Source organism: Pteronotus mesoamericanus, unplaced genomic scaffold (genome assembly GCF_021234165.1).
Source record: "Pteronotus mesoamericanus isolate MK-2021 breed Mesoamerican mustached bat unplaced genomic scaffold, CSHL_Meso_final scaffold_1186, whole genome shotgun sequence".
In the NCBI taxonomy this organism is placed as follows: domain Eukaryota; kingdom Metazoa; phylum Chordata; class Mammalia; order Chiroptera; family Mormoopidae; genus Pteronotus; species Pteronotus mesoamericanus.
The window spans coordinates 5,959,799-5,977,284 of NW_026555302.1; the positions used below are offsets into that span (position 1 = coordinate 5,959,799).

Here is a 17,486-nt window from a genome sequence, read left to right on the forward strand (position 1 = left end):
TATTTGATCACTGGGTAACCTGGTCTAAAAGGAGAGTGGAATGTGAGGACGTGGTGACCAGGTGACGGAGGAGATGCTTCCCCGTGTACAGCACAGAAGGGGGGGGGGAGTTGGGAAGGACCACGTCCCATTTTACTCACAGGCCAGTCAACTCTGGGGAAATGAGGGGCCTCCTCAGGTCTGGTCAACTTCATCTTAGAGACTTATCAGCTGGTAAAAAGATTAGTTATCAAGTTTAGTTTAATATGGGTAAGAGTTATGGGGCCCCTTTAGCAGACTTTGGGGTCCCTCCTCTTCCCCCAAATGCTCTCAATAGCTGACTGTTCCCCAAGTTCTCTGTGGAGCACAGCTTCACAGCACTCTCCTTGCCTATCGGAGTTTGCTTCTTCAACAGGAAAGAGTAATTTCAATATTTTCGCTACATGAGGAATATTTTGGGATGCAATGATAATTAAGTGTTCAGAATGTAATGATGCACTTGACACCAAGGGGAAAATAAAGAACTTTTAATTCTACTACAACTCTAATGGCATCGGAACTTAACAGCCAGAACTGCCAAGCACCCAGTATATAACCACGTTGTAAAGACTGTGATTATCAACCAGGGAAATTGGAAGGTATTATTTCAGCCACCTCAGTGTGCACATGTCTGCAAGTGCATGGAAAACATGTCTAATTATAGGGGCTTGACTCTGGGCTATAAGCTCAGAATGAAGCAAGGCTCTAACCATTACGAATTTCCATGTGGTGAAATCAATTACTATAAGAGTCCGTAGACCAGAAAGAGAAATACAAGTTCAAGCAGAAAAATGTTCTCTAATCTCAAAAAGTCTAAGACTGTGGCATAAGAACTACAGTGAAATGAGCATAGGGGATGCCTCACAACAGCCAAAAAGAAAAAAAACCCAACAACAATAAAAGGGCCCTCAAATAGCAATGATTTGATTACACTGGGTCACGTCTGTCCTACTGATAATGACAAATGTTCCCTCTGTCTCCCTGTTATAGAGAGGGTCTAAGCACAGCTCTTAGAGTCGTCCCTTGACGCCAGCAAAATAATGGAGTTCTATTAGAGCAACCTGTGCTCAGTTCTTCAACTAATGTTCAACTTGGGCTCCGGGGGAATTATACCTATTGAAAACAATGCTCAAAATCTCAGGAAATTTTCTGACAAACACAGACATCACACACATTGAAAGATTTGTTCATTGGGGGGTTATCTACTGAGAGCCACTGTGGGGCTGTTACTTATACTTGGCTAAATCCTGGGAAAGGGGAGGTGAACTCACTAAGTACCTGCCTTCATAATTCTATGAAAGGGGGCAAAGAGTTTCACAAATAACTATAAAAAAAGACAAGTGCCCTAATACAAGATTATATATAGTGCAAGGAGAACACAGATGAGGAAATTTAAGGAGAATCTGACCTTGAAAGATGAGTCAGAGTTCCCCAGTCAAATAGGCAGGTGTGTAGAGGGTGTTTATATCAAGTTGGAGCCGTGCGTACCTGGGAAATCCAGGAGTACAGTGTGCGAGAGGGGGCTAAAGGCAAGGAGCGTGCGGCTGGGGCAGGAAAAGTGGGCTGGGCTAAGCCTGGAGAGGGCATGCCAGACAAGGACCATTAATTCAGATTCTTTAATAAATTGATGATGAAAGAAGCTAGCAGTTGAAGCTGTGCTTGCGATTATTGTTTGTTTTAAAGTCTTTAACTGTTAAAATAAAAGTTAACTCTATAGTCATCATTACTACCCACCAAATGTTATTTTGCCCATAATATTTAAAAGAACGTGATTTATTCAATTATCATTGATGTATCTTACTTATATTGTCTTAAAATTTCAACATAAATTTGTGATACTTATGAATGTTATACATTATTTTTTTAAGCTAGCTGGTGAGGACATGGAAAAACCAGAACTCTCATATATTGCTGGTATATTTGTAAAATGGTACAGCTATTATGGAAAATAGATCTTATAAATCTAAACATGCACTTACCACATGACCCAGCAACTGTACTCTTGGGCAATTATCTTAGAGGAAAAAAACTTATGTTCACACAAAAAACCTGTACACAGATCTTCAGAGCAGCTTTATCTGTAATAGCTCAAAACTGAAAACCACCCAAATGTCCTCGAATGGCTGCATGGTTAAACAAGCTGTGGTACATCCATACCGAGAAACAGTATGCAGACAGCAACAGGAATCAGCTACTGGTTCAATGACCTCGATGGATTTCAAGGAAATTATGCCGAGTGGAAAAAAGTCCATTTCAAAAGGTTTCATACTGTCTGATTCCATTCGTATAAGGTTTTTTAAAATTAAAACATATCAGTGGCTCCCTGGCGTTGTGGCAAGTGCGTGAAGGAAAGGAGGCGTGATTTTAAAGAGGTAGGTCCTGTGATGGCCCAGGTCTGTATCTTGAGTGTGGTGGTGGTTACACAAATACAATAAAATTGCATGGAATGCCTCCCCCCTCGCCCCCCACACACGTAACACCGGGTAAATCTGAGTGAGCTCTGAAGAGTGCACCAATGTCAATTTCCTAGCTTTGTTAACGCAAAACGGTGCCTTTGGTGGAAACTGAGTGACAGGTACATGAAATCCTCCTAAGCCTTTTGGGGACAACTTCTGTAACTCCATAATTATTTCAAAATTAAAAAAAAACACACACACAACATTTAAAAACCACCCAGGCCCTCTACATTGCCAACTTCAACAGCTCTTTGTTAGTCATCTTTGTACAGGATCCCTATGACTCATGCAGCATGTTGGGGTTTTCTCATTCCTTTTTGAAACCCTTTCCTTCTTTCTTTTCCTCCATGACGTGATGCTTTCCTGATATCTTTTTGACCAATCTTGATATTCTAACTCTTTAGTGGTGTTTCTAGAACTTTCTCTCCCTGGCTGTCTTTTCTTCTTTCTCTATACGCCCTCCATGGACAACCTTATCTATTTTAACCACTTTCTCTATCAAGTACTGACAGCATTATATCTTTTTCTCCCTCTGTTCTTAAAACACAGATTATCAGCTGATCCTATCTACTCGTTTGGCCCTCTGCACCTCAAACTCTCTGTGAAATTGAATACATGCTCCTCCTAGAATAAGAGCTGTATTCCTCTGTCTATTATTCATCCCAGTGATGGGAACCAATGTCCTCCAAGACACTCACAGCTGAGTCTTGGATCTATGCCACCATGGCCTTCCCTCCCCAGGTCTCTGTTAGCAAAGCCATCTTCTTAAACATTATTTCACATTATATTATTCTATTAAGTAAATATTAGCTCCTCCTCTAAAAAGCAGATAAGTTAAAGGGGACTTTAAAATAGAAATATTCTTGAAATAGGTTTAAATGAAGTGTGCACGTATGCAATATAGTGTGCACTGTGCCCTGCAAACTCAGAGTAGGTCGTCTACTGGGTTCCTTAGGTACTTCATGGAGAGACAAAAACCACAGTATGGTATGAACACACAGAGTCTGAGCACGAATATAAGGCATTATGTATGTAAGTGGAAATATGAGTGTATGTGTATAGATGTGTATACAAGTGTGTGTAGATATGTGTATTTACATGTGTATGAATAAAGGTATCAGACTGTTAGAGGATGAATCTATACTGAGTTAGTTAGTAAGGCGGGGAGAATCAAGATGGCGGAGGGGTGAGTGGAAGTCACACTTACCTCCTCCCAGGACCAACCTGGAATTACAACTAAATTGTGAAGAAATCACCTGGAAAAAACAACTGAACAATAGCGAGAGCGAGGCCTTGTAACCTGGGATTCAGAAGAATCGGCTTTAGTGCAACCTAACTGGTAAGGAGTGTAGTAGAGACTCGAGAAGGTGGAGGGGGGGTGCCCAAGGGCGGCAGCACCAGAAGGATACTGAAATGGCCGGTTGGATACCCCTGAAAAGAGCGGGGTCTAAACCAAAAGTGGGAAACTGCAGCCTACAGCACCAGAGCCCAAAAAGTACACAGAAAACAGCCAGCTGAGAAAAGTGGCAGGGTCGTTCTCTGCCAGAGACAGGCAGCTGGAGACGCAAAAATCTGTTTAAAGGGCCAACACATAAATTTTTATTTGCAGTCACTTACCCTGGTCTCTGGTAAAGGTAGGGGCAGGGGAGGCTGGAGACACCTGAGGAGAGACTGGCGAAGGAGGCTTTGGGGAGAGAACTGAGAGAGTAGCTGGCCGGATCTCGGTGCTGATTCGTCCCCCATGCGGCAGTAGCCATCTTGGTCAGGCAGAGACCACGCCCCCTGAGCGGCACCAGCATCAGAGGACCCAATAGCCCCAACCCCAGGTGGGATTTCAGCCCGCCCTGTGCTGTCTAAGCTGCCTGCTGAGTGCAGAGTGGCAGCCACAGATAGTAGATCCCTGGCTAAAGGGGGTGCAGAGAGGTCTGGAGACACTTGAGGAGAGACTGGGGATGGAGGCTTTGGGGAGAGAAGGGAGAGAGCAGCCGGCGGGATCCCGGTGCTGACTCCTCCCCCACATGGCAGCAGAGTGAGAGGACCCAATAACCCTGCCCCCAGGAGGGACTGCGCCCTGCCCGGAGCTGTCTAAGCAGGCCTGCTGAGTGCAGAGTGACTAGATTAACAGCTGAAGGAGACAGCTACAAATGGTAGATTCCTGGAAGTCTTGAACAGACTGCATAAGGTCAGACAGGGATGACATCTGACATCATCAGAGGCAGATCCAGAAAGTAAAAACAGTGGTCTCCTACCACAGAAGTTAGGAAATCAAGACAGATCAACTTAAGAAGCAGAAGCAAAAGAGAAGAATCTCACAAATAATAGGAAGACAAAGAAACACCCCTCACTCGAAGGGAAAAGAGGAATCCCCAGAAAGAGAACTAACTGAAATAGAGGCAAGTAAACTATCAGGCATTGAGTTTCAAACAACAGTTCTAAGGAAGCTCAATGAGCTCGGTGAGCTCAGAGAGAATTACAAAAAACTTACAGGGAAACTACGAGGAACTTACTGCAAACTATATCAGCATGGAAAAGGACACAGAAACTATCAATAAGAGACAAGAGGAAATGAAGAATATAATTTCTGAATTGAAGAACACAGTAGAAGGAATCAAAAGCAGGTTAGATGAAGCCGAGGATCGAATCAGCGAGCTGGAGGACAAGGTAGAAAAAAGCTTCCAGAAAGAGCAAGAAAATGAAAAAAAAAAAAAAAAAAGACTCAAAAAGAATGAAGAGGCATTTAGGGAAAGGGAGGACAACCTGAAAGGAAATAATATCCATATAACAGGGATACCAGAAGGAGAAGAGGACGGGGAAGGGATAGAGAACCTGTTTCAAAAAGTAATGATGTAAAACTTCCCTAATTGCAGGAGAGAAAAAGCCACACAAGTCAAGGAAGCACAGAGGGTTCCATTCAAGAGGAACCCAAAGAGGCCTACTCTAAGACACCTCATCATTAAAATGGCAAATATCAATGACAAACAGAATCCTAAAGGAAGCAAGGGAGAAAGAGGGAGTAAGATAAAAGGGAGCCCCAATACCACTAGCAGCTGACTTCTCAACAGAAACACTGCAAGACAGAAGGGAATGGCAAGAAATATTCCAAATCATGAAAAGTGAAGGCCTGCAACCAAGTCTGCTCTACCCAACAAGGCTCTCAATTAAAATGGAAGGTGAAATGAGAAGTTTCCCAGACAAAAGAAGGCTAAAAGAATATACCTCCACCAAACCAGCATTGCAAAATATGCTAAAGGGACTGCTTTAAGAAGATGAAGAAAAAGTTTCTATGAATACCCAGTTCCTTCCATAGTCACCAATACTTGATATTACCAATATTTTTAATACTTATTAATCTGATTGTGACAATGATGTGTTATTTTAATTGTTCCTTTATTATTTGTTGAAACTAAACCTGTTTTTGTATATGTCTTGCCTTTTTCTATTATTTTTAAAAAGCTTTAAATGATTTTTTGGTATTCTTTATCCATTTTTTGATTAAATGTTTGTAGATTTTTTTTTCCGTAAAAACCAAAACAAACCATTAACCCTTTTTCAGATGTGTTGCAAATACTTTCCTATTCTTTCACTTGTCCTTTAACATTTTTATATGTATATTACTGTATAGTCTTAAATGTTTAATATAATCATATTGCCATATTTTACTTTGTAGCTTTTGGGTTACAAAATATTTTATTTTGGGGTAAGAAAAATATTAGTTTGTATTTTCTCCTAAAACTCCTTAGATTCTACATATTGATTGTTAACTCATCTGAATATTTCTTGTATAATGTGTGAAATAGGGCTCTATATTTGTTTTATTTCAATAGTGGTCCATGAACCTTATTTGTTGAATAAGCCTTATTTTACCCATTGATTTGAAATATCAATCATATATTACATTGTTAGACAGATATATATGTTTGCCTCTAGAATGTTCCTTATATTTCACTGATCTACTTGATTATTTCTGTGCTGGTGCCATGTTGGTTTAATTGCTAAGAATTTATAATGGTTTTACATTTTTTAATGTTTTATAATTAACTTTGACATTTAAAAAAATAAATCAATCTTCATTTAAGAAAGGAAGAAAAGAGAAAGAAAGAGAGGGAGGGAGGGAGATGGATCTCCTACCTTTTGCGACAACATGGATGGACCTGGAGAATATTAAGCTAAGTGAAATAAGCCAGTTGATGAAAGACAAATACCATATGCTCTCACCTATAAGTGGACCCTATTCAACAAAATAAATTAACGAACAAAATAAACTACAGGCACGGAAACATGGAGCAGACTGAAAGTGACCAGAGGGGATGGGGAAAGAGGACAATGGTGGAAAGAAGGGGAAGGGACTAGACAAAGAACATGTATGAATGACTCGTGGACATGGACAATGGAGCGGAACTGACTGTGGGAGTGGGGGGTGGGGGTGGGATGGGTGGAGGGGGGTAACGGGGAAAAAACTGAGACAACTGTAATAGAATAAACATGATTTGTAAATTAAAAAATATCAAAAAAAAGTAAGGCAAAACAAACAAACAAACAAACAAACAAAGAAGGGTGGTTTCAGCCACCTAAGAACCTGGCCAATGAGAAATTCCATGAGTGAAAAATCCTTTCACAAAGAATGAGGCATTTTGATATTTGGCCACTGTCTTCCATCACCAGAATGTCACCTAATGAAGTCCTAATCTAACTGTTCAAATTTCTCCATAAAAAGGAGCAGTCAATGTAAAATAGTCCCTTGTTTTGGCGATTTATTGCAGTTGCTCCTCCCCACTGACTTCTTGATTCCTTTTCCATTAACACTGTGACCCTGCCTCTCAGAGGTCACCTTTCCAGGTATGACTGCTGGCCTCTGACAGGTCTGACTTCACTTCTCCATCCCCAACGCATATCTTCAGACAATCACCCTCAGAATCACCTCTCCTGGTCCAGCCTCTGATTCCCCAGATAGATAAAAGGGCACTAGAGCTTACTCTCTGAGAGGAAACAAAATTTAAACAATAAAAGAAAACTAGAGCCTTTTGCCCCCCAAAGCAGCTATATTGCATTTCCCATTCACAAACCTCAGCCCAGAAAGTTATCAACATTGGAAAATATCAAGAGACTGACCCTGATTATACACCTTCCTAATATATTCATACATCCTGAAATGGGGAAGAATATTCTGGAAAACAGAGATTACAGGTGCAGCACAAGGACATAAGCTCCACTAAGGCAGGGAATGTTTAATTCCAGCATCCAGGACAGTTATCTAGCACACGGTAGGTGCTCAATAAGCACCTGTTGACTTAGAAAGTGCCAAAGAGCACTTTGTTGTCTTGGAGCATGCAGGGAAGCCATACCTTCGTGTTTTGAGTAGAGGCCAAACAGCAAAGGTTCCCAACTAGAAATACCCAACTCCATAATGGGAAACAGCCTTGGTGTAAGAAGAAACCCTGGCCACTGTGCTTTTAGATTGATGACTTAGATTGATCACTTGTTCACTTTGAGCTTCAGTCTCCTTATTTGTAAAGTAATGATAACACACTTCCTAGGGGCATTGTGAGAATCAAGCGAACGAATACACATGAAAATGCTTTCTCAACGAAGAGCGAAATGAAAACAGTGACCACGTTCGTCTTCTCAGCTTCCTACAGACTTAGTGGCCCACCATTCCCAAGAAGATAACAGCTTACACTATTCTTTACAAGTGACTATTCCCTAAATATTTGCCACATAGGCATAAAAAAGTTCATAGCCTTAGCATACAAATAATAAATTCACAGGAGAAAGTTACACATGCCAATAGGAAAATCGGCATAAAGCACAAGTAATTAAAAAAAAAAACCCAACAGCCCTATGAAATAATGTGCCATGTGGGACCCTTGTCTGTAACCCCTGCAAGCTGCAAGCAGGGACCGTCACTCTGCAGAGTTAACAGCCTTCCTGGTGCTTTCACCTGGGTCTCCAACACCAACGACTGCGCTCCTGACTGTGCAGGTCCCGGCTCCTTCCTCAGTCCCCTGCAGTGCGATTCTGCGGGAGGCCACAGGGGTGTGGAGTCCCCTAGGAGTTGCTGGGTTACTGGGTTCCCTTCAAGTCAGCATTTGTTTACTGAGCATGTGACAAGGCACTAAGGTGTTAGGAGACATCAGACTACACGGAAAGCCACCTCGGGCATAAAGCAAAACCTGACAGGGGACAGGGACATCAGTAACCTGAATACAAGGACGAGAGCGCGTCCTAGGAGACAGGAAAGCCCTGACCTTCGTGGGCTGTGCAGCCTTAGGCAAGACTCATGCACTCGCTCACTCTCAGCCTCCACTGCCTCATTTATAAAAGGGGGCTAACAACAGTGCTTGACTCATGAGGCTGTTATTTAAATGAATCAAAATAATGTATGTAAAGTATTCAGCACAGAACCAGGCAGATTATGAGCTTTCAATAAATGTTAGCTCTTACCTTTACTCTTCTCATTAAATTCTGTAACTACTGAGTGATGTTATTTGAGTAATAGGTTTCACAATGGACAGGTATTAGTGCTGCAGGAGCCTCTGGGAGGAAGATTTTCATTCTAACTGCATCATGGGAATCGGGGTGTGGATCTGGAAAGATCTCAGGAAAGAGGTTGAAGTTAAAACAGGCTGTGAGGGAGGAGGAGGAATTCAACAAGGGGCCCATGTGGGGTACTGGGGAGTGGTTCAGGGGTCCACTGTTACGGTTCCCTGTAGGGTGCTGTAGGTGGTCAGGACTATCCGTGTACCTGGAAACACCTGAGCACGTGCCCATGGATTCAATGGGGGCATGTGGCAGGCAAGAAGAAGGACTCTTTCCCAGCCCCAGCAACTGAGGTTTCAATGAGGCGCTGGAGCGAAGTAACCCGCTGCTCCTGGCTGAGTATTTACTCTCTCCCAGGACTTAGTGTGCACGATCCCAATGCATTTCCCCCACAATCCCACACAGTGGCCACTAGCATCCTCATTTGCAAGTGGGTCCCTGAGGCTATAGAAAGGTGCAGTGACTTCCCTAAGGTCATACCAATGACAAGTGCTTGAAATGGGATTCAAAGTCAGATACACGGCTGACAGGCAGTATTTTAGCAGCAGGCGATACCTACAGTGCAGGAGCAAAAAGCCCTCTGGACAGGCAGCCAGAGGGTGTAGGTTCAAGTCAAGAACTGCCACCAAAAAGCTGGGTACGACCTCAGCAAGTCCCTGACCTCTCCACTCGGGTTTCCCCAGCAGGGACATGAGGGTCAGGAGTAAATGTTCCTGCCATTGCAAACAATTTGTATCACATTCTAAGATACCACTTTGACAGCTGATATCCCAACCAGTGTCATGGGGGAGATACAGACTCAACAAATTCTCATAGCTTTGTATGTGACGCCCATGGTCACACAACTCAGCCAGGAGAGCGTCCTTCTCCTCGGGGCGGGAACTGGAAGCAGGCCAGTCATCACGCCGTGTTTCACACGAGGTCTCCGTCTGCAGGGCTGGACACGCCGCAGGTCTCGGCCGCCCCCAAGGGCCCCTTCATCTCCATCAAGCCCACCGCCCTCGATGCCAGGTGACTTCCTTCCAAAAGGGACACTGCAGCTGCATGGAGGGTGTGTTCAAGGACATAGGTGTTTGGGCCCAGCATACCTCAGTCCAAGTGTTGAATTTGCTGCTTAACAGCTTTGTGAGCTTAGGCAAATTACCAAAGCTTCCTGTCACCTCTACACTATTTATCAAAGAAGATACTTCGTAGGGTCATTGTGAGGATTAAGAGAACCTATGGATGTCATGGGATTGGCAGTCCATAGCACATACATAGCACAGTGTCAATAAATCATACATTAAAACAATTCTAACCTAAAGCAAGCCACTAAAGTGAGCCTTAGATGCCAACAGGATGTACAACGTTATGATTTTACACCTTGACTTTACAGCTGCGAACCAGCCACATGGTAGAAGCGTTAAGCTTTCTCAAACTCAGTCAAAACCCTAAACTCCTGTGCTCAAAACCTTTGTCCTGTGTTCCCCCCAGCCACCCAGTGGCTCACTTCAGAAACCCAGCAGCAATCCAAGAGCCTTGGACCTTCTTTCTACCCCCACGGTGCTCTCAGACACACCCACTGGTCGCCAAGTCACGCACATCCCACCCCACCACCGTCTCCTGGAAGCGGCCCAACCCCTCCACGCCCCCCCCCCCCCGCCCCACTGTTCTCCGTCAGGCCTTGCCGCCTCTCTGCTTCTCTCAACTGCTATTCCCCAGGTACCTCGCTGCCTCCAGCTTCGCCTTTCAACATCCCTTCTCCAGGGCGATCACCTTCAAATGCAAACTGGTCATCTTCTGAGCTTCAACTTGAGAACTTCCCCTAATCTCCTGGGATCAGGCTCAAAGTCATTAGCTTAGCCCATGTGATGGGCCCTTCGACCTCCCCCAACGTGCTTCTGTCAGGAGATTCCCCATTGCTCCTGTGTGTGTTTGTAAGCCTTTCCTGGCCCGGCTGTCCCTGCCCCAGCTTGGGGACAATGCAAATGCTTCCCAAGGCTACCTCCTTCTCCCCAGAAGCCCTGGGGGCAAGCAGGACGGTCCAGGGTCATTTCTGTCTGTGTGAGCCTCCTGCCCTGTAGCGCCTGACCTACTTCAGAACATGCTTCTCTCTTGTGGCCCTGGTTTATTTTCATGGAGACAGGAAGCTCTGCTTCTCCTCAAGCCCAAGTTAATGGTTTTCATCAAATCCCATTTCCTCCGAGACAAGTAAAAATGCCACAATGCCTCTATCCACACTTCCTTTTTAAATACACTGAAGCCGACAAACACACCTCACAGCCTTCCTTCCAACTACACCGGTGGCCCTGGCACTGGCGCCGTGTCCACACGTGGCATCCACTGGGCCGTGGCTGCTGCGTCCCTTCACCTGAGCACTTCTCATCGCTTGCCCAGCACAGGGCAAGCCTTCTCTCTCCTTCCACTGCCTTCTCTCTGCTTTAGGGAGGCCTCTTCGGAAACAGTCACACTGCCTGCAGCTCACTGGCAACACGCCCTCTGAAAACAAAACCTTCAGAACTTGTCCCTAGCTTTCAAATGCGACTCCCCAACACACCAGCCCTCCAAGGAGAAAGCCCGCTTCCTCTCCAGAGGCAGGTGGAGCCAGACCAGGCAGAGCCCAGGCCCTGCCCATCCCTGTCCACAGAACTAGCTGCTGCTGAACCCACCGCAGACACCAGTGAACACCCCTCCCCACGTGTGCGGCGCATCGGAACGTGAACAAGAAACTTGGACGGCGCTGTTTCAGTCCCAGCCTGGGACGCCCCTATGTTAACACTCCTCAAATGTCGGAACGTATTCGCACCAGCTGCTGCCAGCTGCTGTTGTCACTTCCTGGGCTTCTCCAGAAGTGCTAAGGAGGCAAATGTCACTTCACTTCTGTTTCCTCTCCCAACCCAAGGGGGCCGCTCCCTGTCAGGGAGGACCTGACAGCCTCAGGACTGCTTTGGACCAAGTCAGAGGAGAAGACCAAGGTCGATATGATCAGAGGCCATGAGAGCTAATGGCCACTCCACACCAACCCCCGGATGAGGTCCCTCTGCAGATAAGAGAGCACTATCCCGTTTCAAGGAGGAGGAAACGGGCTCAGAGTGACCGGTCCAAATGCACCAGGCTAAAACATGGCAGGGACAGGTCCTCCCCCATGGCTGCCTCCCACAGCACCCCTCTTCCCCATGGGGAAGGATGCAGAAGCATTAAAAGATGCAACTCCAAACCAGAGACAGTCCATAGAGCGGCTATGGTCAGATACAGGGATTGTCCTGTAGGACAGGGCTCTGCCCCATTTCCCGCTCGGTGGACATACATCTTGAACCCAACTCTCTGGACCACCAGTGAATGGCGTGTTAGCATGGCATCTGCTTTCTTGCTCTTCCACCAGTAAGAACCTGACTTGACTTTTCTAAACTAACATGTGGACACGCTTAGAAACTGAGTAACGATACAGAACATCAGGTAAGATCCCACCTACGGAGGTGATCCCTCGGTGGAAACACAGGAAGAAAGAAGGCCGTGGCCCCTGCTGTGAGCGGCCACTGAGCTTCAGGTGCAGGCTTCGTGGAGAGAGGGACCGAGAGCAGTGATTGGGCACGAGGGGTGTCCATAAACTCTCAGTGAGGGAGCAGACACGTGAGAAATGCCACAATGTCTTACGGCTCTCTACTCAAGAGACATGCTGTTAAGAACTCCCTCACCATGTCCCGTGTTCCCTTCACACCCATTTCCTAAGTGCCCACGGGCGTTTGGTCCACATGGTTGGACTAATGTGGCTGTTCCTTGATCCTACTGAGTTTGGTCCCTCCCCATGCCGATCCTTCTCCACAGACACCGTATCAATGATCTTATATATTCTTCCAGTCCGACGCCTTACGAGGGTGCAATTTTTACTTTTGAAGTTAATTTCTATTTTCTCAAAGTAATGCATGTTAAGTTTTAAATTCAAGTATTTTAAAAAGACGTAAGAGTGAAAAAAAGAGCAGCTCACTGCCTCACCGCCTCTCCCATCTCTGATTCTCACTCCCCAGAGGCAAGTACTTACAATTTTTTTACCTGTTCCTTCTGCTATTCATTTCCAGTTTTCAAAATATTATACTCATACAGCTGCCATTTCTTTATCTTTCAATTTTAAATATTGCTTAAGGACTGCCTTACCGTGGAACCTAAGATTTTCATTCCCTTTCCCTCCCCATACTTACCCTCCCCCATCCTCCCCAGACAATGAGAGCACGTAAGGGTCACCTCAAAATCCAGAGTGACAATGGAAATGCCTCAGGGACTTCCCGTGCTTCGGTTCCTTCGGTGGTAACATTTTTGTACTTTGTAAAATTAACTCCTTAGATCAGGGGGTACATTTGTATACAAATGCATATTTATATATTCATGTATATTTTATTTATATATTTGTATATATACACATGCATTCATATGTATATATTTTTGATAAAACCATTAAACACTTCTGAATACAATCGTCATCAGGGAATATATTAGTTTCATTTTTTTCTTAAAGGAAATCGTTTTTAGAGCCCTCTGTCCTCCTGCCCAAATCTGAACCTGCTCTGTCGGGGCCTCTGACAGCTTTCGTCCTAGATTGCCCTTCACCGTCATCCTGGGGTTTGCCTCTCTCCTCTACTCAATCCCCTGTTTCCACTCCCATGAGTACCATGTCCTCCTCTTTCTTCAATCATGTCTTTATCTTAGTGACTCACATTCTCCAGTAACTCCTTCAGAAAGAATGTTTGAAAATACTTCTATTCCATCCTCACAAATAATTGCTATTTTGGCTGGGTATAGACTTCCATCCTGAAAATTTTTTTCCTTCAGAAAGTATTAGGGACTTCTCTGTTGGTTTCTTTCCATGTCATGTGGGAGCCCAAAGGCATCCTAATTCACAAATCTTTGCAGGTAAAATCCATCCCCTTCCCAATCACCAGAAACTTTTAGAATATTCTCTTTACCGAGATGCTCTGAAATTCCATGAAGATTCATCTTGGAGTGGCCTCTTTATTAGTTGTGTGGAACGCTCAGTGGACATTTTCATTATGCGTCTGTTCCCTTTTATCTCCCTGCCTACCTCCCATCTTCCTGCCAAACAAACTGCCATTACAATATATTCAATGTCCACTTTTTATTTGAACGCATTTCAGAAACTGTACTGTATGTATGTATTTTTATTCATGAAAATGATATATTATCACACTGTTTCCTTCTTGTTTTCACTAAACTCTATGTTTTTGGGATCCTCTGTGTTGCCGTGTGCACGTGGTTATTTGTTGCTCCTTAGCGCGGCAGAGTCCGCCAGGGGGCGCGCCCGAGTCCGCCAGGGGGCGCGCCCGACTCCCCCCATCTCCTCTCCCAGTCTCGGAGGCCCCGCGCGTCTCCGGCTGCGCACCACCCAGAACGAGGCTGCCAAGGGTATTCTTGCACGTGTCCCCACCGATCTTTTAATCTGGCAATGTGAGTTTACTGGTACTGGGAACATTTGTATTTTTTTCTTAATTTCTTCTTTTGCATTTTATGTAACCCTTATTGAATGTTTGACCTATGCTCTGATTTTATTTTTGTTCTACTTTTTAAATAATTTCACCAATTTTATATTCCAACCATTTTACTTTTTAATTAAACATTTTTTTATTCATTCGTCTTAATGTAAATTTTGCATTTTACGTTAACGTAAATTTTACATTAACTATTTTATATTAATGTCCAAGAGCCCTTCTTAACCGCTAAAATTTTCTCTTCATAGCAACCTGTTACTCTGTAGGTAAAATTATTTCACCAATGTCTGCTGATATCAATTATACTTTTTAAAAGTTATCTTCTGCTCCCTGTGTTGTTCCTTTTCCCTCAAGTTCCCTTTTTCTATGTATTGTTTTTTTTCTGTCCTTTGTGTTGGACATTTTCTTCCAATGACAATGCTCTGTAGCGGTGTGTTCGTATGGAAGGGCAAGTCACAAAAGGCTCACTGGAAATTCTGTGTGCATGGTCGGGGCTTGGAGAACAGCGAGCGGAGCGCATTACGTGGTACCCCCAACCCCGGCCAAAAAAAGATACGTCCACCTCCTAATTCCTAGAACCTGTCACTGTTAGCATAGTTGGAAAAGCAGGCTTTGCAGATATAATTAAGAATCCTGAGATGAAGAAGTCACCCTGGATTGTCCAAGTAGCCTTAAATGAAATGACGAGTGTCGTCATAAGAGAGAGGTAGACAGAAGAGAAGGAGGCAATGTGACTGCGGAGGCAGAGGTGGGAGTGGCACAGCCGCAAGCCAAGGAGAGCCTGCAGCCACCAGAGGCAGACGGAGGAAGGAAAGAAACGCTTCCCGGGGGCCCTAGGAGGGCCGTGTGGCCAGGCGCCTGCTGGAGTGTGGGCCTCTAGCCTCCAGGACCGTGAGAGAATTACCTTCTCTCACAGTTTTAAGCCACCCAGTCTGTGGTGATTTGTTTTCGCAGCCACAGGAAACTACCATCGTGAGCCTCACTGAAGGTGATGGGTGGGAACCCCTTCTCTGGGTCACCCTCAGTGATCAGCTTACACAGGCCTTGGCTCACAGGCTTACTAGTTTCCCCACGGGGGAAATGAACGCCCCACCGATCCTCTGAGCTCCTTCCAGACGCCAGTTCTGAGAGCCACGCCACCAGGGTGGGCAGCCCACACGCTCACTCACCACACTGCGCTGGCCCCGCCCTGGGCGGTACCGGCTGTTACCTTTCCCAGCTTCTCCCATTCAGCCTGGACAGGGAATGGACCTCTAACTTTGTCTGGAGTGAAGGCGGGGGTGGGGGGTTAGCAAATACCTGTCAGCATTGTGAGTGGGGGGCGGGGGAGGGCTGCTCGGTGCTCCTCACAAGGACTTCTGACCACCCCCCTATCATTAGGGCTACGCAGACCCCAGCTCTCACATATGCCTGGTGCCTCCGATTCCCGGGCCGTTCTAGGGCCCTGCAGTGCTGCAGGGCAACCGTGTCGCGTGTCTTTATTGGCATGCCTCGGCAGGGTGACGGACCCTCTGCTTTCCCACCACTAGGTCCGTTGCCTTTTATTTTCTATCCTCAAAAATTCTGCTGCTATCTCTCATCTGTTGTCATTTCTTCTCCTGTCCTTTTTGTCACTGTGCCCGTCTTACTTGCTGTGTTAGGAGTTACAAGAGATGACCAGGTTGGTTCAATCTGCCACGTTTAAACAGAACCACCACCTTCCAAGTTTTCACTTGAAGAACTTATGCCACTCAGACAAGAAAGTTCAATTTTGCTTAGAAAAATGGAAGACCCTCCAAAATCTACCCCTGTTTTTACCCTCTTATTTTATACCTTTCATTGAAATATTGCTTAAGGACTGCCTTACTGTGGAACCTAAGCTTTTCGTTCCCTTTCCCTCCCCCCATCCTCTCCAGACAATAAGAGCACATAGGGTCACCTCAAAATCCAGAGTGACAGTGTAAATGCATCCAGGACTTCCTGTGCTTTTTGTTCCTTTAGTGGTAACATTTTTGTATTTTGTAAAATTAACTGCTCAGATCAGGGGGTGCATCTGTATACAAATACATTTATATATTCATATATATTTTATTTATACATTTGTATGTATGTGTATATATACACACATATTCATATGTATATATTTTTGATAGAACCATTAAACACTTTTGAAAACAAAGTGAGACTGCCACTCTGAGTAAGTCTGGTTTCATTAAAATCTCTTCACTCTGCATGACAAGTCCCCTTTCTTCATCTTTGGTTAAGGTATGGTGCTCTCGCCTTCCTGGAATATTTATATCCACATTTTTATTTTATCTTGTTACATATACCTAATGATATCACCAGCCCAAATCGGTCCTATTCTGCTTCTAACCTGGAACCAAAGTTTAAACCTTGGATACACCACTGACGAGAACCACTTATACGCCCTTAACTGCTCCCCGCCCCTGCCCTGTGGAACCAAAGGACCAGGGCACGGCCAGAACCTGGAGGCCAGAGCCGCTGCAGAAGGGAAGGCTCTGCTGTCCAGGGAGATCCAGTGCTGAAATCCCTTCAATCTGGCCCCAAAACCTCCGACTAGGGAGACAGATGTGAGCCTTGCCTCCTATCTCCTTCCCCGTCAACCTCATAATAAACGTTTCATTCTTTTCTCAAAAGCTGGTGCCATGGTATTGGCTTCTATGCACACAAGGCAGCGAGCCCTTGCTCCATAATACATATTTTCATATTCCAAACAGAATCCCAGTACTTCATGCAACCATCTCTGATACCTTCAGACAATATAGGTTTTTCCCTTCCCCCAAATTAACTGTATCTTGTATCAGTCAGATACAAGATATTCCCATTCCCTGTTTCAAGTATTTGTGTTGCCTTAAAACATAAGGTCCTTAAAGGCAGGGACCAGGCCTTATACTTCATGTACTTCCTACAGTGTTTCTCATGGCATTGACAAGGAGTTGCTTGCTGATTGATACATACTGATCCAAGCCTCACATATGGGATCTGATGTCCAATACAT

The 17,486-nt window shown here is 44.8% G+C and overlaps 1 protein-coding gene across 3 annotated transcripts in view; it reads right to left on the minus strand.

Moving 5' to 3' along the window:
* The window catches only part of CACNA1E (calcium voltage-gated channel subunit alpha1 E), a 274,294-nt gene that overhangs the window by 108,476 nt on the left and 148,332 nt on the right, over positions 1 to 17,486 (minus strand). The gene's annotated exons all lie outside the window — the stretch shown is intronic.